Source organism: Phymastichus coffea, unplaced genomic scaffold (genome assembly GCF_024137745.1).
Source record: "Phymastichus coffea isolate CEN01 unplaced genomic scaffold, Cenicafe_Pcof_1.1 PCOF00035, whole genome shotgun sequence".
Taxonomy (NCBI): Eukaryota; Metazoa; Arthropoda; class Insecta; order Hymenoptera; family Eulophidae; genus Phymastichus; species Phymastichus coffea.
In genome coordinates this window covers 2,278,944-2,304,736 of record NW_026706846.1, presented here as the reverse complement: position 1 = coordinate 2,304,736, position 25,793 = coordinate 2,278,944, and the positions used below count along the sequence as shown (strand labels likewise).

Below are 25,793 nucleotides of genomic sequence, written 5' to 3'. Positions count from 1 at the left end.
ATACGATGTTCTACAATGTCGTTTTACACGAGAATACGAAATATGCCACAAATACAAAAAAAGCGGGCATGACCTACGTACCTGCTCTGGGTCATTGCAATCAACGAATTCATGCAAATTTTGCGACGGGACCGATCATACGATAAAAAACTGTCTTTATGCATTTTGCAAACGCTGCAATAAAGTGGGCTTTGCAATAAAATATTGTCCAATTTCAAACGGCCGACAAAATTACGGGTATGGAATTTTATGTACAATTTGCGCCGAAGAGGGACACGAATTGAAAGATTGCAAGCTAGTAAAAATCTTCATTAACAGTATTAAACAATAATAAATATATAGATAATAATAACAAAAAATTTGACAACAATAGACGTCCAACTTAAAGATTTGGAAGTAACTTTGATAATTAAATACAACGACATAGCAAATATGAAAGACGTATTGATAACATAAAGTGCGATTACTCCGGCATGAGTAATCACGTTATTGATGATAGCTATAAAATTAGAGCTCTCCAGCAAGGCGCGAAATCGAAGGAATTTAGTACTTTTTTTAAAAAGCCAGGACACAGAACTAATACATTCCCAGAAATAAAAGCGCTAGAAAAACAATCAAAAAAAATTTTGTAGCTCATGCTTAAGCAACAAACACGGCCTAAACAATTGTCCAAGAAATCGAAGCTTAAAAAACAAATAAATTCTTCCGAAGACAAGCGCGTGAAAGAATCATATTATAAATTGCTCAATTTCGAAATAGCATTGCGAAGCGCTGAAAACGTGGAGTATCACAAGTCGGGCCATTACCTTAATTAAATGCGTAATAAAAATTTTGATAACATTACAGGCGCAATATGCAACGATGAAACAAATAATTGCAAAAAGGAAGAAAAGATTTTGAGACCGAGCAAAAATGATATAATCTGTGAGTATTGCAATCAAAGAAATCTCATAATAAATGATTGCCTAAAAATAGAAACTCTTAAGGAATTCGTTAAAGAGAAAAACATCATTTCACTTTGCAAAGAATTAGAATCGCAGGATAGTATAGTAATACCGCAAACGAGCGAAAACGCTGACGAGAGTAAACAACTCTGTGACCTTGAAAAAACTACTTTAGCAAGTCACCTCGAAACACCAGTTGAAATTGGAAACATTAATAATCGTCACGATCAAAATCAAATAATTATCACTTTCCATAAAACTCATGAAGTAGGAATGGAAACAGAAAATGTATCTGAACCAGAGGTAACTGCGTATTTTGTTAAGATAGAAAATTTACTCCACATTGTTTCAATACCGATCTCTTTTTCCACTATGAGTTTAAAGTTACTTGTTGATAGTGGCGCTCAAATAAATATTATAAAAAATAGTCAAGTACCTTCAAACGCAATAATAAACACAAAGAAAATTTTATTATCAGAAATTACAGACAAAACTATAGAAACAAAAACTAAATATTAGCGAGCTGTTATCCAATTTTTTTATTGCACCGGAAGAATTTTCTATTCCTTATGATGGAATTATAGGTGTATCAATTCTAAAAATAAACAAACTAAGACTAGAAAAAGGGCATTTAGAAATAAATAAAATTAAAATAAAATCCAAATCCACATCGGCGAAGAGCAATGAAAAAACCTTTTCGAATGAATATGAAAAAAAATTAGATTCAAGGGTTTCTGAAAAACGTAAAGGGTTTTTAGGAAAAATGTTACAAGAAATTAATCATAAAAATAATTGGAAAATTGAAACACAAAACATCAACAACAACCAAGACACTTTTGATAACGTGCGCACAAACACTGTTAGAAGTGAAATTGACACACAAGTACCTGACCTAGTATAAATTCCCAGGACAACTGAAATTTCGAAAGGTTTGAAAGAAACAAAAAATACAGAAAAAAATTGGAATGAAATAAAACAAGAACCATTCCTCTAAAACGTCTCGGATGATGTGAAACAAAATACTAATATTCGTGCAAATATATTTTTTATACCGACTTACGACACATGAGAAAATCAAATAGAAAAAAATCCCTTAAAAATGGAAACCCTTATCGAGCATATCAATGTAGCATTGAACAACGAAACATACTTCGTAGCTGACGACACCTACATAGAAAACTACGATTACAAACAATTCATAACAACAATAAAAGAAAATCAGATATAGATGTTCTAACAGAAAATAAAATTTATATAGACGACAAAACTTTCTATTACACTTCTTTTGATTTAGAAAATCTCGCAAGCTTTATTAATTTAATTGAAAATATTGAAACAACAACTAAAACAACAAATAATAATCAAGATACAATTATTAGAAAGACGTTGGTTTATTCAACCAGGCTAACAGACTAGCGTCACAAAATCGACTAACTAGCTCAAAGACAAGAACAACAAAAGAGATACAAACAACAGTGAAGTTAGTAATAAATCGAACCAAACAAATATTCCATATTACTCCCTCTTCTTTCAGAAATCGTTTTCAAATCCACTTAAAATCTTCTAACTCTCAAGCGGACTGATCCTTTGACTAATCCGGTCAAAGGGCCCGTCTCTTGATAGTAGAATAATTCAAAACCATTATCAAATCAGAAAATCTTGAATCTTGAAATTCAATCTTTAATCTTCAGTTATATCTTCAGTTATCTCTTTACCAGAAAAACTATTTTCTAAACAAGCGGGCTGCTCCTCTGGAAATCAGCCAGAGGGCCCGTCTCTTGTAAGTTGATATTCTTCTTGCATATCACCAGTAACATCATTATTATGATTTTTCTAAAACGTGTTGAAACTTCGACAAACATCTTTGAACAAGAGAGGGGAATGACGCGTTGTAGATATATGCCTCTGTTTCTGCTCTGACATTCGTCCAACGGCTCACGGAAAAAACCACGACTCAAAAGAACCATGAGCAAAGCAGTAAGAAGATTACACAGGCACACAAAATAAAAAAGTTAGTTGTTCTCGAAAACAGAATGGTATACATTTATGTTTTTTGGATCGCTAAATCCAAATCCGCTGACCTTTTGTTTCCATCACGTCAGAGTCAAGGTTAAGTGAAGGTCAGATTGTAAAAATAAGCTTCCCATTAGTAGATAATACTATATTTACATGTTTTTTGGGTCGCTAAATTTGATTCCGATGTCCGCTTGATCCTATCTTATCAGAGTCAAGGTCAAATGAAGGTCAAACGAGTTGCGTTATTTGTTGATGAATTTCATTTTTGACCACGGATTTGGAAAGAGCGGGAAATTTTACATCGAAATATGTATTTATACATTTTTTTCTCAACCTCTCGTGTATCAAAGTATTCCCTAATCTGCAAAGTCATAGTTATGATTCTAATGAAACGGATTTCTAACTTTTCGCATCTGTTTGAGAAAATCTCTTAGTCTCTTGACCTCCTAAATCCAAATTTGATGTTTTCTTGATTTCAGTTTGTCTGGATCAAGGTCAAATGAATGTCAAACGGATTATTTGTTGATGAACTTCATTTTTGACCACGGCACGGTGCGCTGGAAGTGCCTTTAAATCGAAGGTGAAGAGCACATCCAATTTTATTGCATAAATAGATTCTACGGTACTTACTGAGTAACTCTCTGCAAAAATTAAAATAATCCCCAGGGCCGTTTTTATTTTTTTTAGTTTTAAGCTTAGAAAATCAAATATTGAGACGTACACAAAAATTTGACGGAGCGTGGTCGGTGAAATAATTCGATGATGTAGAAAAAATCGTATAACATTTTATTAACTGAATAATTAACATCTGCGGACTGTATGTGCACATCTATATCAAATCTATACATATATACATATGTGTTTATATTTGAAATATATACATTAAATATCCAATAACAAACTATAACAAACAAAGAATAACGAACTATATATGTAGACTATTATATTCTTGCACCGCTTTGAGTAAATTGGCAGCATAATTTTCGTGGGATTTATTCAACTTATATTTCTTCCAAGTGTTTTCAAAATCAGAGTGAACAGACTCCACTGCTTGTTCACTGAAATAACCGAGTCCTCTTTGAGCTTTATCACAAAAATATTTGACATGAAAGAACACTGCGTGTACTTTTGGAATGATACTTATATTTAAATCTTCGTAACTTTTTTTAAAATTATCGATGTATAAACTGAAATTTCGATCAAGTTCAACTGTAAAACAAGAATCGACTACTTTGCAAAAATCTTCGAAGCACTTAACAAATTTCAAACAACCAATGAACTCGAGTTTCTAGTTTTGCTGGAAATGCGTGTCACAGTCTATTAAAGAAGGTAGACATTTTGCGCTCGATTGCAGACATTGGTTGTTTGAAATTTGTTAAGTGCTTCGAAGATTTTTGCAAAGTAGTCGATTCTTGTTTTACAGTTGAACTTGATCGAAATTTCAGTTTATACATCGATAATTTTAAAAAAAGTTACGAAGATTTAAATATAAGTATCATTCCAAAAGTACACGCAGTGTTCTTTCATGTCAAATATTTTTGTGATAAAGCTCAAAGAGGACTCGGTTATTTCAGTGAACAAGCAGTGGAGTCTGTTCACTCTGATTTTGAAAACACTTGGAAGAAATATAAGTTGAATAAATCCCACGAAAATTATGCTGCCAATTTACTCAAAGCGGTGCAAGAATATAATAGTCAACATATATAGTTCGTTATTCTTTGTTTGTTATAGTTTGTTATTGGATATTTAATATATATATTTCAAATATACACACATATGTATATATGTATAGATTTGATATAGATGTGCACATACAGTCCGCAGATGTTAATTATTCAGTTAATAAAATGTTATACGATTTTTTCTACATCATCGAATTATTTCACCGACCACGCTCCGTCAAATTTTTGTTTACCTCTCAATATTTGATTTTCTAAGCTTAAAACTAAAAAAAAAATAAAAACGGCCCTGGGGATTATTTTAATTTTTGCAGAGAGTTACTCAGTAAGTACCGTAGAATCTATTTATGCAATAAAATTGGATGTGCTCTTCACCTTCGATTTAAAGGCACTTCCAGCGCACCGTGACGGGTTTGGAAAGAGCGGGAAATTTTACATCGAAATATGTCTCTATACATTTTTTCCTCACCTCTCGAGGTCACGCAGAGGTCAAAGTGTACTCTGATCAGCACAATCATAGTCCCTACTCTAATAAATAGTATTAATACTTTTTGCATCTTGCTATATAGTCCGCAATGTTATGAGAAGACTCAAAATAAGATGATTTCGTACAATACTGTGAATTGATCTGATTGTTTTCTATTCCGCCTCAAAATCCAGAGCAAAATCGGTAATATCTCTGGAATTCTGAATCTATGTGAAAAGTGACACATGACTCGTTGGTCATTTCAGATTGCTTGCATTTTCTCCCTTATTCAGCAGAAGGTAGCAACCTTAGTGTAACGGTCCAGTCTGATTTGTCTCTTATTTCCTTCTGCCAATTAGCAACCCGTCTTACACAAGACAATCAAAGAAAAGCGGTAATGGAGCGAAGGCGCTTTTCTCACATATATGCAAATGTGTTGTGGCAACTCTGCGAAAACATTACCATATAAGGAGCGTGACGTCACGACCGTGGGAAATTTATTGTTTACAATAGAAAATCGACAATTATAAAGTTTTTCCAATAAACTAAAGTATATTTTCGTCAATTTTGATGCGCTGATCCTAAATTTCGTGTTGTTATAACTCTCAAGTCGGTATTTATTAGTCAAATTTAATTTACAAGTAGATAGTGTTAGTTATTTTGCAATAAATAATTAGATTGTTAATTCGAGTATGCGATTACGTCCGCGACGTATTAAAACAGAGAAGCAAGAATTTGACACTTTGATAACTAATTATTCACTAAGTTCTCAATAAATAAAAAATTTATAATTTTTGTAAACAATTAAAATTGCACTGTTAGATAGCGAATCGATCGTACGTATCTGTAAAATTAATGATTATGATTGTTACTAATTTGCTGATTTTTAAATCGTTAAAAAAGAAATTTGCAAATCCGTTTTTTAATTATTATTCAAAATTAGATAGCTACATGAATCATTTTTAACTTGAATAACGTTCCTCCAATTACAAGCGATTTTTTCATGTAAAAATTTTCCATAAATTTATTGTAAAATTGGCGTAATTTGATTATTGAATTGTATAACTTATAACTTTAGAAGGCGATTTTTCCTCGAGAAGCGATTTATGTTAAAAAATTTGTCATTTCATATTTAATTTTTTAAATCATAAGATTGCAATTTTGATCGAGCCATTTTGCGATAAAACATGTGAAAAGTTTGTATCAATTTCGAAAATAGCGTTGTAGGGGCTACCAAACGTAGAAAGGAGCCCGTTTCGCAAGTATAAATTCGCTCGTTGCTGCGGGAAGAGGATTCACTATCCTACCTTGCTTAGCAGCGCGAGCACTGTTAGAGAAATAAAGCCTCAGCAATTTCCTGAGATAAATTTCTTATTCAGTGGTTAGCCTGCTAAACTCCTATCCTATAGATATCTAAGCGCTCAACTCATGAGACTATCTCTCTCATGAGAAAAAAGCAGCCTTAGATATCTTCCTACCTAAAATACATTTACTGTTGAGAAATTAAGTTGAGTAGTGGTTGCGGCGCTGTCGGGCCTCCCTCGATAGATGCGATCACTCTCAATTGCATTGCGAGACAATTCATCGAGTTAGAAAGCCTTGTGGTTTGCTACTCGAAAGATTTTTATATATCATTTAGATTACACGCGTGTCAACTTCTTGCTTTTCTCGGAGACGCGATTGCGAATTCAATACAAAGAGTCCGAACTATTGTTTTGATAACGCGAGATAGGCTCGAACGTTACATTAGGTAGCAACCTATTCATTGTTTCGCTTTCTCTTATAACGTACTCGTTTATCTTCAAATGATCTGTGCAATGGCTTTCTTTTGCGTTTCTTACCATTTTTATGTCGTCTGTGCAAGAGCCAACAGTAATCTGCCATCATATTTTCATCCCATCTACCTTGAAATCTTTGTTCTACGTCTTTAAAATCTTGATGGAAGCGTTCTGCTTGCTCTTCACTAAAATCTCCAACCTTACGAGGGAAGTTGTCAACGTGACTATCCAATATTTGCAATTTTTAACTCATATTTCTGTTAAATCGTTGCCCGCCATCACCGCGTGGAGGCACAGCAGAACTATTTGAATTGGCAATCGGTAATAATAGAAGCATATTCAAATCACTAATCTACCTATTCGAGGACGTAGTCGTGTTGTCATGTGCAGATGATGTATGTGTAGAGATATGTGAATCATGACTTATCTGGTTTAATTGTTCTTTAAACTGAGCGAATTGTTGATGTAGGGTCTGTTGTTCTGTTTGGAATTTTTCAATCATTCGTCGATCATCGATGATACCAGCATTGTGTGCATGTAACTCAGCTACAAGATCCTTTTCATTCGAAGAACAATATTTCAGGATCTTCTCAAGTTCTGTCCGGTGTTGTCGCTCAACTTCACGTTCAGCTCGGATGTCGTTCAACTCACGGTGTAAATCATCTAGCTGATCCTTCGTCTCGTTTAACTCGAGGAACGCTTCATGAAGTGCAGGTAGTGGAAGAGTCGTTAACGTTGGCAAATGTACGTCATCTTGAGAATGCACTTCGGCAACCACCGTATGCAAAGCACCATCGACGCTACCTAAAGCGAGAATAGCTGGCTCAGAAACGAAAGAGCTAACTGCACTTGCCTGTTGTTGTTGTCGCTGAACAGAATTTTCTGCAACATCTGTATCAAGAATATCTATTCCGCTTGTACAAGCAGTACCAACAGCAACAACAGTGGCAACCGTTTCCGCCCTCGTTTGCATCTGGAACGGCACTTTGATCGGCATCCTCTGTGTCTTCTGTGATTTTTCTGTGCCTCTCATAGTCACGGAAAATTAGTTTTGGACGAGTCCCCAATATGAAACAACCACTCAAACAGTAAATAATAATCAAGGCACAATTGTTAGAAAGACGTTGGTTTATTCAACCAGGTTAACACACTAGCGTCAAAAAATCGATTAACTAGCCCAAAGACAAGAACAACAAAATCGCTCACTATTCTTTTACACAAAAACGTACATTTTTCTTGGAATAAAGAGCATCAACAAACTTTCGAAAAACTGAAAAAGTTACTATATGAAGCACCCATTTTACAATACCCTAAATTCAACGAACCATATATAATAAAAACAGACACCTCAAACCATAGTTTAGATGCCGTCCTTTTACAAGGCGAATTAGATACGGACAGACCCATTGCGTACGCTTCTAGAATTTTGAATAAAGCTGAATAAAATTACCGAACCTACGAAAGGGAATCCCTCGCGATTAAAACGTTCAGAATATATTTATTTGGAAATAAGTTCACGGTAGTAACCGACCACAAACCATTGCTCTCCCTAAAATCTGCTGACAATAACAGTAGAGTACAGAAGTGGAGATTAAAACTGGTCGACTACGACTTCGATATAATTTATCAGCCAAGCGATAATAAAATAAAAATTTTGAACGATCAAAGAGCCCAAATAAAAAATAAAAAGAGACGTCAACATAAAACTAGTGGCATGAAGAAAACGCAAACCACGAAAAATGATGATTCAGTAAGAAATATTGACAAATACGTGAGTAACTCAAACAAAAACACGGTTTATAGCAAAAAATCAATCTAAATTCGTAATAATAATATAGTACATATAGTGTCGGACAACAAACAAAGCCTCGATTGAAATATGAAATGTATAATAGATTCAAAGAATTTAATAATTAACTCCGTACTATTTAAAAACGAAATAAATATCTTAAATATTGGCAAACAGAAAATGTTCATATTGTGCTTAAATACTAAAGCATCAGTTCACCTAGTAAAAAGGGATTTGCTATAATTATTCGAAGATCTAAAAGATATCATGTTACACACAGATACTCCAACATTTAGTATTTCTAAAAATGTCAACATAAGAAATATACACTGGCAGAACATAGAAAACATGTTAAATGACGTTTTCAAAGAAACAAAAATAAAAATTATTATTTGCATGAATTATATAGAGTAGGTCAATAGTCCAAAAAGCAGAGACAATATTTTTGAAATGTACTATTTTTCAAAATTAGCAGGACATTCAGGAATAAACCGCACATACGATACAGTGCCCGGCACGTACTTGTGCCCACCCTGAGGCGAAAGTTGCCAAACTTTAAAGTTTTATATCTCAGCGAAAAAGAGTTGTAGAATAAAAAACTTGACGCCATTTTAAAGGTAATAGCAAAAGCTTTACGTAACATGAAAATAATATTATTTGTACTAGAATTAAATTTTTTATGTTTAAAAAGTGAACGTAAAAAATTTCATTTTTTTGTCTACATACAAATTTATTTATTTGCTACGCAAATCAGCAGATCATTAAAAATCTAAGCAAAATTAAAAGGTGGAATGTTCCTCTTTGAAATAAGAGCGACAGAACTTATTTCTGATTTTTTTTATATAGAGATATAGCTTTTCTAGAAAAAAAATCTATTTTTTTCCATCAGTTCATATCTCTATTGAAATACATTAAATAAAAAAATAAAAGTTGTTTTTTTTTAGTAAAGAATACAAATATAAAGTATATACAAATATAAAGAATACAAATATATAATCAAAAGTCTCAAATAAATTTTTTATAATGAATTTTTAGTTAAGTTTACCAATAAATAAAAAAATACATAAATAAATAGAAATAAATAATTTCTAGACACTTTTATAAAGTAATACATACTAATTATTTATTATCATATTATTATTATGTAAATATAATTCAACTTTTTTTATAATAAATAAACTTTAAGAAAAATAATATAATACTTTCAAAGTAACGAAAAAATAGTTATTTATAACATAAATGGCTAGGATGAAAAAATGAAAAAAAGAAATTTGTTTCAGATCTTATTTTTGTATTCTTTACCAAAAAAGAAACAACTTCTGTCTTTAAAGTTTTTTTATTTGATGCATAGCAATCGAGATATGAACTGATGGAAAAAAAAACGATTTTTTTATAGAAAAGCTATATTTCTGTATAAAATCAATCAGAAATGAGTTCTGTCGCTCTTATTTTGAAGAGAAACATTTCACCTTTTAATTTTGCTTGGATTTTTAATGATTCTCTGATTTCCATAGCAAATAAATAAATTTGTATATGGACAAAAAAAAAGAAATTTTTTATGTTCAGTTTTTAAGCATCAAAAACTTAATTCTAGTACAAATAATATTATCTTCATGTTATTTAAAGCTTTTGCTATTACCTTTAAAATGACGTCGGTTTTTTATTCTACGACTCTTTTTCACTGAGATATAAAACTTTAAAATTTGGCAAATTTCGAATCAAGGTGGACAAATGAACGTGCCGGGCACTGTATAACAGAAATAGAGATAAGTTTTGTTGGGAAAATTTAAAGAAAGGTATTCAAAGTAGAATCACAAAGTGCAAAGAGTGTCAAAGAAACAAATTAAAAACGTAAAAAGACGAAACAACCAATGATTATAATCGATACACCTTTGAAAAGTTTTGATAAAGTCGCTATGGACATTATGGGGCCATTTAACATTACAAAAAATAGTAAACGTTACATTTTTTCTATTCAAGACCAATTGTTTAAATTTATTACTTTAGTAGTACTAGAAGACCAAACTGCTGAAACAGTAAGTGAAGCATTTATAAAAAAATTCATTTGCATCTTCGGAGCTAAATTAAAAAAAAATAAAAACTACATTTTTTTCTCCACACTCTAACGGGTCAGTCGGAAGGGCAAACCACCCTCTTTGCGAATATATCAAAAACTTCACATCGAAAAACTGCGAATGGGACAAATTAATAAAACTAGCACCATTTAATTATAATACAAGTGTACATACTGGCCACAACATCACACCGCATGAACTAGTTTTTGCTTTTCCGCAAAATTGCCATCAAATATACCACTAAAAAAATCGGAACAACTACCAACTTTTAAAGGGTATCTAGAAAACCTTATAAAAAACATGACTGAAATTGCTCAAATTGCAAGAGATAATTTAATTATATCCTGAAAAAATCGAAGGAACAGTTAAACAAAAACATAAATCGAGTAGATTTCAAAATCGGAGATAAAGTCATGTTTATGAAAGAACTCAAATCGGAAAAACTAGAAAAATATGACTACTTAAGCCCTTTTGGAATCCTAAAAGTAACTGACAATGGCAGCATAATAATCAATGACAACGGGAAATCAAAAACAGTTCACGCGAATAAATAAGCCTAACTAAACACACATATTAACTCTTCTCTTACTTTCAGAAAACACAATGGCACGGATGGAAATCACTGATTATACTAAGCATAATCACCTTCCTCCGAACAAATACAGGATTCATTGACTTCGATTGCGGTTCAACAAACTCCACCATCACAACATATTTTCTCTTGGACGCAGGAGAGTATGACTTTTACAAAACGTAAATTGTCACGCAAATTTCACACTCGTAAATTCGACATCGTCTACAGTAGAATTATTATAAAGAACAAAACTTATATCAACAAAAACTATTCAATATAAAATAGAAATAAGACGTACAGTTTTTCATTGCGGTATATTTAGTCATTTAGATCCAACCGAAAATGCGATCCAAGAGTACATTTATGGTATTTTTAAATACGATAGTATACACACCATAGCTGATTTAAAAATTAAATCTACAAAAAGCGTAGGACTAGATTTAGTAGGGAACATTCAGGGAAAATCTTGCTCGGGAGCGGTCTATGCCGATAGGTTTGGGACATGGAGTAATTTTTTTGGACAGGACCTCATAAAAATAACTTTATTGGAAAGTTATGCAGCTGTTACACTAGATAATGATAAGATAAGATTAAATTCGTGTACAATATGTAAGTTTTTAGACCAACACTGTATCGATATGGAAAAGGGCTACACCTTTTGGCCTTTATTACCACATGAAGACTGTGATTTTAAGAATCAATACGATGTATTTTATAGAGGGCCGATCACCAAAATAATTTCACCCGATCAGAAAACAATATTTAGTATGAGCACAAACGAAGTATCCTTCGCATTGTCAGCTAGAGGAAATATGAGGTTTTGTATCAGAATATTAATGAAAACTGAGCACCCAAGATTTTTTATAAACGAGCGATCTCAATTCAACATTTTATACGATAATGATATTCAGACAAGGCAAGGAATACTTAATTATGATCTATTCACATATTTCAACAGTAAATTCGTGTATGTAGAGAAACATTTCAGGGCCGAAATAAAAAGCTTTTGTTTAGATATTTTGAAAGAAAAATGTGAATTAGAAAGGAAAGTCCTATATAATTCCCTATCCCTCACATCAATTATATCTGACGAATTTGAATACAATATCATGGAAAAACCTGGGTACATAGCTCGGCTGGCAGAAGAAGCCGTACATATTGGACAATGTATGCCTACTAAAGTCCCGCTATTCCATATGGATAAGTACATTTCGCAACATGCAGTAAGTTCGAGGAACGAAACGTTTAATCTGACACCAAAAACACATCCTGCTGAAAACGGAAACAGAAATAAACTGCAACACAATCATTCCCCAGTACTATAAACTAGGAAACCAATGGATAAACCTTACACCAGCACCGAGAAAAATAGTTAATACAGTCTTAACTCTGAAACCAACTACCAAAATAACATGGAAGCCAACTAAACTAGAGTCATTACCGATCAACGGTATCTCTTCTCAAGAAGACCTGCAATGCCTACAAAATGACATCCTCTTTCCCATAGAGAAAGAATCACTCCTAAACGTAAATGCGAGAGGCATGCAAGGCGAGAAAAGCATGCAAGGAGAATTGGTATCCAACCTAATATTTACAGAAAAGACACTGACCAACATCGCAGATAACACTTGGAATAAATTTATCACAAAGCTAACAAAATTCAGTTCCAGAAGTTCCGCCATTATAAGTGTCATTATATTTTAATGCGGTAAAAGCCTATTCAATGTAATAATTAAAGGTCACACATTACATGCTATATATGGATTCTCGACATACCTATTAAGAGCCATATTTAGTTCAATAACACATCTCCGCGTGGTGCTAAACAGACCACTAGCAAGCCAAAATTACAAAGCTTCATCGAAAACTAACGAATATGAATTGGATGGAATAATAACCGACAAAACAGAAACCGTAACCCCAAAATCATTACCAACTCTCCCAATTTTATCCAACCAATTACCAAAAATCACGCTCCCAGATCCCGCTTCAAATGAAATCTCCATAATTAACAAACAAAATATTCGACTTTTCACATTAGATTTGCATTGAACAAAATTTATGTTAATAAGGATCCTAAAATGAAAATCTACCACACCATAAAACAATTTATTGTGATCCACGTAGCATTACAATTGAATATTAATACAACCAAAATGTAATCGATTAATTACTGAATATTTTATATTAAGGGGTCATTCTGGCTCTTGCGCAAAAAAAGGCTATTTTTGTGAATTTTTTCTGAAGTTATTATTAAATATATCAATATAAAAGTTCTTGGGTTTGATAACTACAGTCTCATAGTAGAAAAAAATTTGTTTTTTTATTATTTGATACATCATAATAGCTGGCAAACGTGACCCCTTAAAAAGTAGGTATGCTCGTGGCGTGACGCAAAACTAGATCACAGTTCATCTGAAACAAAAAAATTAAAACGTTTTAGATTCCGTATGTCAGTGGCTATAAAGTAGGGGTATACAGTACAGTGTACAGGGGTATAGACCGCGACTAGCGCAGCGTTGTGTCGCGTCCCCTCGCTTTTCTCACTTTTCGGACATGAACTTTTATTTCATTATATCAGCGTATCGTCAACCCGATCATCAGATCTGACTATTTTACCATTTTATCCCGCGTAATACTCTTACTGGTTATTTTAGTTAGCGTCGATTTTGTCCTATTCGTTGGTTTACCCCTTTTTCTATTATCATTGGATGGTGAAGAGTGTGTGCCGGTCGATCTAGCATTACCCATATCGTGATCGTCTAGTTCTCTCACACTCATTAGTCCTACCGGTCGCCCATACTAACATATCGGCATCCTCGCAACAGTTGATTCGCGACGCGCGACAGCTGAACAGCTTTTTGACAAATTCATAATTTATTCGTTGTTATTGATTATTAATGTTTTGAATAAATAAATATCAAATACCGAGTGTTCGTGCATTCTTATTTATCGACCTCACTTATACCTCATTGAGATAGAGCCAAGTAACCAATTGATCCGCAATAAATAAACCAGGTAAGTTCCTGTCGTTTGAAAGCGATTATAAATAAGTCGTTACATTATTTACGTCAGAAATATATACTATATTATAAATATAAGTCTGGTCTCCCGAGTTCAGAACTCAACAAGATTAACCTTTTAAGGACGGGGATTTTTACGTTAAAATTTGACTTTTTTTTTGCACAATATTTGTGCATAAAATGAAAGAATATGTCACGTGGAGTGCCTGACAAAATTGGTGGTCGATATATCGACCAGTCCTGTCCTTAAAAGGTTAATAATTCATATATGATCTGTAAGTTCCAGTTTGAATGCGAGTGAGTCGACCGAGGAGTGGCAAGAATAGGCGCGATCAGGAGCTAGGAGAGAGCGTGCGTGCGAGCGAGAGAACCGATAGAGTAGGCGCGAAGAGGGATGCCGATATGTTAGTATAGGCGACCGGTAGAACTAATGAGTGTGAGAGAACAAGATAAACGATCACGATATGGGTAATGCTAGATCGACCGGCACACACTCTTCACCATCCAATGATAATAGAAATAGGTGTAAACCAACGAATAGGACAAAATCGACGCTAACTAAATAACCAGTAAGAGTATTACGCGGAATGAAATGGTAAAATAATCAGAGCTGATGATCGGGTTGACGATACGCTGATCTAATGAAATGAAAGTTCGTGTCCGAAAAGTGAGAAAAGCGATGGGACGCGACACAACGCTGCGCTAGTCGCGGCCAATTCCCCTGGAGACCGCAGCCGAGGACGGACAACTAATAACGGAGTACCAAAATGAGAGTGCCTTTGTTTGAGCCACGGGATACCTCCCGGAGAAGTAGCCATTTTTCTGTCTGCATTATGCCGTGGAAACGAAGAAGCGAGAGAGAGAGAGAGAGAGAGAAAGAGAGAGAAAATAAGGACAGAACGCTTCGGAGATAATCGTGAGTACTGCTAAGTATATATCGTGATCGGAAGAGCGTGTATTAGAATAGGATTACGACTTCCCTCGCGGATTGCTTCGCGATTCAGTGAGTGTACCTCGTCGTCCATCCTTTTTTTCGTTTCCTACTTATTCTCGAGCCGACCGACTGACCTGACCTTACGAATGCGATCGCGTCACGCTGTGTCTTTGTGACGAATCGTATATTAGCGGGGAATAGCGTCGACGCGAATAGTTTAAATAAATCGCTGGGTTGACTTTCGCGTCGTCTAGTTATGATAGACCATGCAATAGAGTAGTTAAGCGAATTGAAATAGGAGCATAGTAACAGCTAGGAATATAGAATAGCTTAACCTTAGGCAGACAATTTAACATAGGAGCATAGCAACAGTTAGGAATGTAACATAGCTTACACCTTAAAGAGGCTTGACCTTAAAGAGCTAATTTGAAAATAAGAGCATCACAATAGTGGTAAACATAAAGAAGTTCGACTTTAGGCAGACAGTTGGATATTTTAGTTTAAATAAATAAATTAACTTTCTCGATAATTTTGCGTCATAACCTGTAATCTACCGCTCCTTCGTAGCTATCGCGATCGGCTCTACTTACAAATAAAGCTGCAATCTAACGTTATCTGATTTCCCCTCCCCCCTCTTGTGCGAGCGCTCGCCGCCACTGGTGTCGACGGTGGACGTGGCCTTGGAAATCCCTTTAATTATTTAGTCGTCCCTACACCACCCGTCACACTATATTTACATGTGTATGAACATTGATATCTTTGGCAACCGTACTCGAGTTTCTATGTATGCAGAAGAAACACAATCAGTTAACAGATAGCGCACATTGGAGGAGCCTTCCTAGCTATATAGAATTCAATAAAGCTCAGGATATAGTGAACGGGATAACTGCATACTAAGCTGCATAGCAGCTCGTCTAGACAACAATAGCAACAGCAACCACAGTCACATCTACAGTAGCATCGATAACGGCCAGTGAAGCCGCGTAAGAGGGAGCAGACGAATGCACGTTTTAGGTGCACAGCGAGGTCACAGACCAAGGCATTTTTCTTGAGAGTCGCGAGAGTAGCATCACTCACTATTTAGAAATGATAAAACCTGTTATTTTAAAAACAAACTATAGAAATAATTTTAACTACTTATAGAATATAATAAGATGAAAAAGCCACGATCGAAGAAAGAAAGAGGAGCGAGTAGCTTTTCTCTCTCTTGTCCGGACGTGCGACCTGCAAGCAAGTCAGAATTAGCGCGGCGATCATCGCAATTTTTCTGGTAATCGAGAGCGCATTTGGCTTGGAGTCGTGCTTTACTTTTTTGTCTGTTTATACAATTACCATTAAATTTCACAGAATAAAGTATTTTTCATTGTACATGCGTGAGTAAATTACTGAACCTGCCTTCGTCATAATACAATCCAGCAAGAATTTCTGCCTAATCCGGCCGACATTCAGATTTTCGGCGGAGTGTGTTCTTACATTCTAAACTCTTCTTTCTAAATAAATAATTAGTGATGGATTTCAACAGGCTAAGCATTATTATCAAATAAATTCGATAATCTAGTTATAATATCACATTCAAATTACTCATACAGTACTTGAAAAGAATAAAGGAAGGTTATGTGCCAAAGAAAGCCATAGTATTTACTAGTGAAAATATATCAAAGTTTTTAAGTGAAGCATCAGATGATATGTATTTATCTACAAAGGTATAAAATTTATTAAAAATTTTCGTGTAGTTGTAATTTATCATTTGTATATCTATGACAGGGAGTTGTTTTATTTGGAATTCTTAGTGCATTCTGAAGAGATAAGATGGTTAATTTAGTGAAGAATAATGTTATAGATGTGGAAGATATGTCAAATTCAATATTACTAAAAGTAAAGTATTAAGAACTTTTAAAGTTGTTAGTGGAGCGATCTATAGTATTTGCAAAAAGTAAATTGCAGTCAAGCCTATAGTTTGTAAAAGTGCTTTAATTTTTTAAAAATACGCTGATGGAAAATGTACTCAACAGCTCATTGGCGTTAATATTTTCAGATTAGTGCCAGGTACAGTTACTCAATTTTTGGAGTTGCTTGATGCGAAATTGTATACAGTTTATAATTTTAGAAGGACTTTTATGACACTTTTAATTGATGCTGGAGCTAACGTTAAAACTTTGGAAAGACGTGGTAGTTGGATAAAGTCAAAAATTGCTGAAGGATATATAGCACATTCTGTAACTAACAAAAGAAAATGTTGTGAACTAATTTGTTCTGGTATTGTTTTTACCAAGAAGAACGAACCTTCAGATGATATAACAAATGGAAATTGTATAGATGCTTATATATCTAGTAGAAATTCATAAAGTTCAAATATTTCAATAAATAATTCATGTGGATTTATATATTATTGTAACATTAATGTTACTTTCGTTCACACTAGAATAGCTAGCAAGGTTGGAACACTACGACGGTGGTCGGATAAGTACTTAGCCTACAAAAGAAAAACGAAAATTTTGGAAAAGTGGCGTTTTCTTTTCCAACATAGTTTCCTTTTAGTTCGATACACTTGGCCCAGCGATGCTCCAACTTCTTTAACCCGTCTGAAAAATACGTTTCCTCGAGGTCTGAAAAGTAGGCTTCCGTGGCAGCGATTACCTCTTCATTCGACTCAAATTTCAGCCCGGCGAGTGGCTTTTTCAAGTTTGGAAACAAAAAGAAGTCGCACGGGGATAAATCTAGAGAATACGGTAGATAGGGCAACAGTTCGTAGCCTAATTCGACCAATTTGGCCATGGCGACAGCGGAGGTGTGAGCCGGTGCGTTGTCATGGTGGAAGTGCACTTTTTTCTTCGCCAAATGGGGTCATTTTTTCTGCAATTCGACATCGAATCGGCCTAATAATTCGACATAGTACAGCCCTGTGACTGTTTTGCCCCACTCCAGGTAGTCGATGTAGATCACACCTTGTGAATCCCAAAAAACGGAGGCCATCACCTTTGTGGCCGATGGGGCAGTCTTCGCCTTCTTCGGAGCACTTTCGCCGGGTAAAGTCCACTGTTTCGACTGTTCCTTGGTCTCTGGTGTATACCAGTGGATCCATGTTTCGTTGACTGTCACGAAACGACGCAGAAACTTCTTCGGATTGCGCTTAAACAGCGTCAGACATTAATTCACGAAGTAGTTTTTTTAATTCAATTATAATGAATGACTGTACTGTAAATAAATGGTTATTATTTTACGTATTTTCTTAATTTAAAAACAATTTAGATGGTGTGACAGTTTGTGTAAGCTTTCTCAAATAGCGTGAAAAATTGCAGCTTGTATTTATTTTATAATAAAAATTGTCTATTATCTATTTCTGTGTAAAAAATATCTATTATTTTACTTTGTTGACATATTCTTCAATTCAATGAATTAAATAAGATATCATATGATTACTAAAATTTTCAAAACTTTTTATTGTATTATCTATTACTCTATTTTATTGCAGCATTTATTTCCATTTTGTTTTAAAATTCACATTGCTCTGAATAACTTTAATGATTTTTCTGTTTTGTTATTTTCAAATCTACGAAAATACCATTTTTTTACGCAATTATGGTCACATCAGAGTCTGTACCGTTAAGAAAATCATACGGAATTTAGGCACTTACAATACGGAAGAATGTGTGAACTTTTATTTGAATAATATGGCAAATAAAAAGATTAAAAATAGCGTTTCTTATCAATAAAAAGCGAATAACAAAAGTTTCGATTTTTTAGCTTAGATTCAACTTTATACCAAATAATAACAAATAGATGATAAGTTTAAATCTCAGGGCAATTTTAAAGGTGACACCGTAACGTTTTTAATTAGAGTTATAACTATTTGAAAAAAAAATGTTATTTCCACTTTTTTCATATCTTGAATACAATATGTATAGAAATAAATACTAGAGAGAAAAAAACTTTGTTTTTGGATAAACAATAAAAAATACAGTAAAAATTAAAAAATAAAATATTTTTTTTTCATTTTTTATAGGAAAAAAATTTTTTTTCGCTATTTTTACAATTTTAGATGTAGATAGTTGTAGATATCATAAAAATGATATAATTGAACAATAATTTTCAAAAGATATAAAACTGATAAAAAATAATAATATAGTGAAAATAAATATAAAAAAATTGTTTTTTTAACGAAAATAATTAATATAAATAAACAATTTTTTACTCTTCTCATATTTATAGAACTAAAGAATTATAAGCTATAATAAATTATAATTTGTGACGGTAAACGTCGAATTAGCGCTAATAGCCTAACCTAGGGGCTGCCTGCGGGGGCAGCACCGACCGGTAGACGAAAAATGTAATCAGGGAATTCGGCACGCGACGAGACGGAACGCGCGCGATTGAAAATGAACCAGTGTAGGATTAACTATCGATACGGAGAGCCGCAAGTGAACGATTAGCCATCGACACGCTTAGCCAAAGAGTGCAGGCCTAACTACCGATACGAGGAGCGGCAAGTGAAGGATCAGCCACCGACACGTTTAGCCGAAAGTGCGTAATAAGTCGTCGATAGACGAGTCAAAAAGTCGAGGATTAGAACCTGATTGCAGAGCTACGCTACCTAAACTATAGACGTTTCCCGAACTTTCCCGGAGTGCAGATACGAGCCGAGTTGGAGCTGCGACAGCGGAGCCTCCGCCTGCCAGAAAAGCGTGTGTGAGTGCGCGTGTGAGGAGTTTCGCCAGCGAGGGCGAAACCGAAAACGCGAGCTTCCTCGTATTAAAGATAGACTTTCCCGCAAAGAGAGTGCGAAGCGTTTCTTTCGTTCTTCGTACGTCTGCAATATAAAGGTAAGCTGGCCAGTTTAATTTCGCAGTCGCGATATAATTGCTACACGACTAATACCTCGATTCGACAAAAAGCGTGCATGTAACATCTCGGCAAACAAAGAGCAGCGAGCGATCCGACACTGCATGTTGTTGTCGTGTGCGCGGCATGTAAACATAAACACGCGGGCCGAATGCGATGTAATAATAAGAGATAATAAAAGTTCTCGTATGTAATATTAACAGTATTTTCGAAATGTTCTTTCCGTGTTTGTAGATAGTTGGTTGACTGACACCCGTTCCCTCCTGCTCTCCGATTTTCGTGTCTGACGTAGGTAATTACGCGAGCCTTTCAGTACGACCGCGCGAATAAATTTATTAAATGGTATCCACCCCGTTACAAATTATAATAAATTATATTGTAAGGAATAAAGATTCGTTAAAGCACACGCGTAGATTAAGGAGTTACCGTGACGGAAAATTATGAAAGTGAGAGAAAGACCGGTCGAAAATTTGTGAGCGTACCGAAAAGTACGCTAGTGCAATGGAAGGTGGAGAGCGGCACGCGATTTGAGCGACTTGAGAATACTTCGTATTGACTCGACAAGGTAGTCGTGAACAAAAAGAAAAGTATTTCCTACTCTCATAGTTGTGTGATGCTGTCGAGACCTAGACGTCTGATACCGCTGACATTTAAGGTTTACATTATTCCGATCATCACTTTCCGGATGTTACCAATACCAGGAGGTCGGCGAATTATTTTCCCACGTCAGAAAATCGTACATTTACCCAACTGTTCTTGAGATTAAGTTTGGTGAGTTGACCTCGACAAATTAATATATGTTAGTAAGAGTGTCTGAACTGGAGAATAAATAAAGGAAACTATTTAGATAAAAAAAAATTAGGGAACGTATATTCAACAAAGGACGATAGGCATAAAAAACCATCACTCGATGAGTGGAGGAAAAAGTCGAATACTAAAGTTTACAATAATTAAACTTAACTTAATGCACTTACAAAACTATTATGTCTAGACGTCGCACACGACACAGTGAAACTGAAACTTAATCCAGCGGGGTACAGCCCCGTGGAATAGAAGAGGGTACAGCCCTCAAATAATTCAATGATCACTCAAACCTCGCATGCGCACACAAATATAAACTTTAACAGACACTTAAATAAAAACGCGTCAGAGTAAACACTAACTTAGAATAAAACGTATATTACACTAATTATGAGACGTAGATGCCGTAGTTATTCCCGTAACAACTCGGTAACAACTAACTACTGAGAGACGAGCCTCCGCGCCAGAACAACGTACCGAATAGAAAAAACCTGAGGAAAGGGCAGAGAGTCCGCCCACTCATTAGCAAGCGACCAACGAGGTCAGTGTCATCTGAAACTGACCCCGTTGAGTGTATAGCCGTTTCCTTGGACTGTCTCACAGCTGGACCCCATCGTAATTAGGCGGTTGGCTCCACAACACGTGCAGGAAATCCCGTAGTGAAATACTTTCACTAGTGTCTCTTATAACATCTGTGCGAAAGGCTTCTCGGGTCTCTTACAACATCTGTGCTAAAGGCTTCTCGGGTCTCTTACAACATCTGCACTAAAGGCTTCTCAGGTTTTATATCATAAATCCCTCGTGCACATGCTGGAGACGATCGAGATATAAAAAAAACACCAACTACTCTCTCATCATTGTCTGCAGCAATGATGCCGAATATCAGGTAGGTCAAAGTACACATTAGCGCGAGGTTTTTTTTTATTCGTTCAAGCGAATGGTGCGACCGTTATGAGTTTGAGTTTGTCTTTATTTTTATTCTCTATCTTTCTTTCTCTCTCGCCGCCATCAACAAATGCGATAAAATATTTATTGAACCTACCATTAGAATAAAAAGTAACGTAATAGATAATAAACTTTGTGACGGAGAATCTCGGCTAGGCCGATCTCGTCCGTTTGGCTCTCGCAAATGTCCGTGCGCCGCGCCAGGCTGAGAGTGTGTGCGTTTGGTACACACACTCATGCTTGGACCTTTTGTTTGCGAGGTGCTGAACACGGGTTAAGCTGACGACTGGAGCGATGCAGATGGCGCAGAAGAAGAGAGAGAGAGCGCTCGAATTTCGGATCGCCGCGGAAAATTCGGAGAGTCTCTGCTAAGCGGTAAGCAGAGAAAGTCGCGCGCGCGGATAAAACCGAAGGTTACGGTTTTTCCGAAGTTGGCCCGCGACTTCGTCGACGTCTATTCGTTTCGGAGACACGCCCGGTGTGCGGACGAGTAGTGGAGCGTAAGGCTGGGTCGCGCCCAGTCGTGTCCCGAAGTATACCCAGCACCGGTGCGTGTGGGTAACCGGCGAGGTGCGCGGGTGCGCGCGCGAGCAGTTTGGACGTGCTGCGGTACCGAACAACAGAGGAGGCGGCGAAGACAACAGCAGTATTGTGGAGCGAACGAGAGGACGGGAAGGAGGAAGGTAACGACGACAAAAGAAAATACCAGCGAGACGGCCAGCGAGGAGCACACCAGTGACGTCACGGTGCAGAGCGCTCTAACCGTCGGAGAGGCTGAAGGTCGAGGTCGGTGCCATGTTTTTCTCTTGTCTCTCTCTCTCTCTCTCTTGCATGTTTGGGCGCCAGCTTATGGCTGGTAGCACGGCAGATCTGCTGGCTACCCGTTGGTAGACTATCGGCGGAAAGTGTTTGTCGGGCATATATTGTTATAATATTTAGTTTTTACAAGGGAATCGGCAGGCTGACCAGCCACCGATTCACCTTCGCGTTCGCGTTGTTATTGTGCCGCTCGTAGTGTATAAGTCCGAGGTCGCCGTATTGTAATTGATTGTTGACAATTAAACGACTAGTGTATTAATCCGCTGTTGTGTTTATTCGCCCCTGTATCACTCCTCAACCCGACTTCGAATCTGTGCGTTTAACGTGTTTATGCTCGACGCGTTATTCAGTTGTGGGAACGTTTTTTGCTTCCCGAATCCCCGAATAAATAATTTGTGCGGACGGTCGCGAGCAACCCAGACGGGTACGGCCGGAATTCTCCGTTACAACTTTTATACATGTATCGTTTACATTCGTTTACAAATTTGTGACGGTGTAGGCCCGTCATGGCCTGCACCGTTCGCTTATCTCCCTCTCCTTCCTAGGCAAGGGCGCACGGCCGGCATCAAGCGCACGTTGTTATCACGTGCCTGATGCCTGCCCTTTATTTTTCAGCTACGCACGAGAGCGGTGGAAGGAGAAGCCGTGGACGCGACGACGCGTTCGAGTATTGAGAGTGCGAGAGAGAGAGAGAGAGAGAGAGAGAGAAAGCAATAGTTTGAGTATTGGGCTTGGCGCGCGGCACTTGTCGCGACGGGCATTGCCGCGTGCCGCCGATTAGGCGAGTGGTGGGAGAAAGCGTGAGAAGCCGGCTCTCACGCACTCGCGACAGAGAGTGACGCGACGCGCGCGACAGCAATCAGTGGAGAGTTAGCTGGTGACCATCGCTGCCTGCCCTTTGTCCGGAAGAAGTCAGCATTCCTCAGCAGATCGGCCGGACGGGACTTCCTCTGCCAGCGACGCAGCAGCTGCCCTGTAAGAAGCCGTCACCGAGGCAGAACCCGACAGCCTTTTCTGCCAGGTCGCCGGCCACGCAGCAGCGAGGAGTTTTCCAGACTAGCCGCCGGTGGGACACCTTCAAGGCTGCCAGCAACAGCGACGTCCACCAATTTGGTCAGGTCACCGATTCCTCTCTCTCTATATCTCTGTCTTTCCTCGGCGATTCTCACGGTTCGCGTTGCTACGCCAGGCTTTTCCGAGCCGGCGTAGTTTTCGGCAGTGTGTAAATTTAAGTAATTGTTTGAGCCGGTTAACGAGGTGACATGGCGCTAACGTGCCGGTCATCTCGTTTAGAATAAGTTCGCGTGTTAATAATAATAAGTGATTTGTGTTCTCGTCGGCACTCGTGGTAGTGCGTTTGTAATAAACGTGTGTTAACGAATTGTGTGTGTGAAGTTATTTCGCCCGCTGTTCTCCTTCCTGCTTTGCTTGGAGCGATACACCGCCTCCCTTGCCTTCCCCCTTTATAAATAATTGGTAATAGTAGTGAATATATCGGTATTGCACGCCGACGCTATTACAAATTTTACAACGAAATAAATACTTTTATTATAGAAGTAAAAATAATATTTCAAACTAAATTATAATATAGTTACAGTTAACACTGACGCAAAACTACTCGTATGAATATATTGAGTGAGCATGCTTTGAGCTGTCGGTGCCATGAAGTATCGATATTGTGAGAAGCGTCATATATAAAAGTTGCATGCAAAAACTTTTCCACATTCACAAAGTGAAGCGTAAATGTATTTTTAACCCACCTTCAGACATTTCCTGATATTCAGCAACATTTTACTAACATTCGATTCATTCCTCAAAGAAAAACTTTTGTGTCCAACATATACTAAAAAGTGGTAGCAATCTTGATGAAAGCGCAATCTTTGTTTTCTTAGAAATTTTCAATTTTCGTCCTCTATCTTTTTACGATGAAGACGTTCCATAGATTTCGTACCTACTTCTTCATAGCTGTCAAAAATTATAAAGTTTGCGCTATAAATTATAATATGTGCTTGCTCACAGCTGGTAACAAACGAGCTCGTGTGGTTGGTTCTGAACAATGTTTGGGCATGTTTCAACGTACTCCAAAGGAGTTTTTGCGACGCTACGTTATTGTTGATAGAACATTGATTCATTATTATATGCCAGAAACTAAAAATCAGTCGAACTGCGCCAGGTAAATCTGCGCCGAAATAAGCGAAGACGATACGATCAGCTGAAAAAGTTATGGCTACAATTTTTTAGGATTCAAGTGGTATAATATTAATTGATTATCTATAGAGTGGAAGAATTGTTATAGAAGTATTTTATGCCTCATTATTAGATCGACTTGATGCTATACTGAAGAAAAAGCGCCCCATCTGGCAAAAAAAAAGTTCGTTTCCATCATGGCAATGCACTAACTCACACAGTTACATTGCAGCGACCAAATTATTGATTTACGAAATACTTCCTCATCTACCTTCTTCTCCAAATCTGGCTTCTTTCGATTATTTTTTGTTTTTTGATATGAAAATTTGGCTTGTAGATACAAAATTTTCAGCCAACGAAGAGATAATTGTTACAATAAATGAGCATTTTGAGAAGTTTGATAAAAGTTACTTTTTATAAGGTATAAAAAAACTTGACCACCGCTATAATAAATGTATAGAGTTCAAAGGGGACCATATTGAAAAATAAATTGAAATTTAATGATTTGTACCATGTTATTATGTGCGATTAAGTAGACTTCGTTAGAATCAAATCAATAGTCCAAGTTACCAGTTAACTAAAATTTTTTGTGAAATAAAAATGGTAATATATTCGTCTGACTTAGATATATATATGTGTGCACGTTAGTATGCGTGTATATATACATATGTCAGTCAATTATATAGGGAATGGGGAAATTAAGAAAAAATAAAATATCACGTAGATCAGCATCATCCATCCTACTGTGTATTAGTACCAGCAAATTCATGGCACTGATATGCCTACTGACTCGCTGGCTCCTGCTATGATACTTATTTATCATATTATGATGATACTAATAAAAAAATTCTTTTGAAATTGTTCATTTTAAAATACTCGGTAAAAGCTTCAATTTCCATTCATTCGTTCTAAAATCTTATATCT

The 25,793-nt window shown here is 36.2% G+C and overlaps 1 protein-coding gene across 3 annotated transcripts in view; it reads left to right on the top strand.

Moving 5' to 3' along the window:
- The window catches only part of LOC131663397 (NADH-ubiquinone oxidoreductase 75 kDa subunit, mitochondrial), a 779,163-nt gene that overhangs the window by 281,816 nt on the left and 471,554 nt on the right, over positions 1–25,793 (top strand). The gene's annotated exons all lie outside the window — the stretch shown is intronic.